Source organism: Hipposideros armiger, unplaced genomic scaffold (assembly GCF_001890085.2).
Source record: "Hipposideros armiger isolate ML-2016 unplaced genomic scaffold, ASM189008v1 scaffold_79, whole genome shotgun sequence".
Lineage (NCBI taxonomy): Eukaryota > Metazoa > Chordata > Mammalia > Chiroptera > Hipposideridae > Hipposideros > Hipposideros armiger.
In genome coordinates, this window is record NW_017731429.1 from 2,702,774 (window position 1) to 2,704,278 (window position 1,505).

The 1,505-nt window shown below is 32.1% G+C and overlaps 1 protein-coding gene across 1 annotated transcript in view; it reads left to right on the top strand.

Annotated features, from left to right (window-relative positions):
• DLG2 (discs large MAGUK scaffold protein 2) overlaps nucleotides 1-1,505 on the top strand; it is a 2,099,601-nt gene that overhangs the window by 445,184 nt on the left and 1,652,912 nt on the right. The gene's annotated exons all lie outside the window — the stretch shown is intronic.

Sequence of the window (1,505 nt, forward strand, 5' to 3'; positions counted from 1 at the left end):
CAACGTTTTTTAATCCTTTATGCTTTGGAAATATGATAATTGTCCCCTTTGCCATGCAGTTAATTATAAATTTCAGGAAGAATTAAGTCAGCTAAAACTCTTCATTGTTATTTTTTTTTTTCTTTGTCTCTGGTAGTACTGAGAGTAGAAATGAATTGCTTTGATCTTGTTTCTGAATGGTATTTTTTCCCTCAAAGGATGAGCCTTATTTTGAGGACCTGAAATTTTAGATATTTTTCTTAAGCTATTAATTTAAGAAAGATATTTTATTTTACAGAGGAATTTAAAAATGTGTCAGGAAGACAAATGTAGCTTTTTTAGAAATCACAGCCTTTGTTTCCATAAGAGTTTATAGTTTATTATGTAGTAGATATGATCTGCCAGTGACTATTCCCTGACTGCAGTAGCAGATAATGTCCAAAATTTTTTTCTTACAAGGAGAAAAGTATAATTGTAGTCCATTCCTCTTGTCTCACCTCGTTATATCAGTAGGATGCAAATATTAATGACATTTAAAGTATTTTATGAGACTCCATCTTATAATCTTGTATTTAGAGGCTTAAATTACTCTATTGTATCTAACTCTTCATAGAAATAATTTAACTTTGGAGATTTCTTGAGCTGCAGAGAATATAGGGATGTGATTATGCAAAATGCTCAAATACCATAATGTATTTCTTAGAAATATTTACAGATCAGAGATTTCAAATTTGTGATCCCAGACTGCAGAGTCAATCTGGCTCCTAAATTTAGTCATCTTAAAACTGCTGCAGCATTCCAGGTGCTCTTTTCAACTTAGATTTAAAATTCCTGGTGTTGGCTAAGCACTTTCTTGTACTTTTTCTCATTTGATTTTCATAATGATCTTGTGAGGTAAACATTACTTTATACTCAGAAGTGAGAAAACAGGGTTGGAGGAGTTAGCTGGCATAGGTGAAAAAAAATCCCTGATTAATAAAATAAATATTAGTATTCATATAATATAAATATATTTATCTTATTACTATTAGAGTATGTACTGGACCCTGTGCTAAATATATTACATGCATTATCTTATATAATCCTTATAGCGATCCTTTAAATTGGGTATTATTCTCTCCATTTTATAGATGAGAAAAACCAAAACTCACATAGACTAAGAAACTTATTTAAGGTCATAGATCTAGAAAGTGAAAAATCTGGTATTCTAACCTGTGTTCCCTGGTTTCCTCATGATATTAAAAATTCTCCTTTACCATCTTTCAGGGTTAATGTAACGATAGACCGAGCTTACCACACATGTCAAGTGCCTGGCATCTAATAGGTGCTCAGTAAATATCATTTCATGATATATCTAGGAAATGCTTTCTGCATCCAAGTCCAGGGGCCCTCTCTTCATTGATACCATGAAATGTCAAGTTACAACAGTGGCTCTTATGAATAATACATCTTTAAATATGGCCAGCCTGAGAATTCAGAGCCTGTGTCACTCACCATAGTTAATTAATCCAGGTCACTAAAAAGTT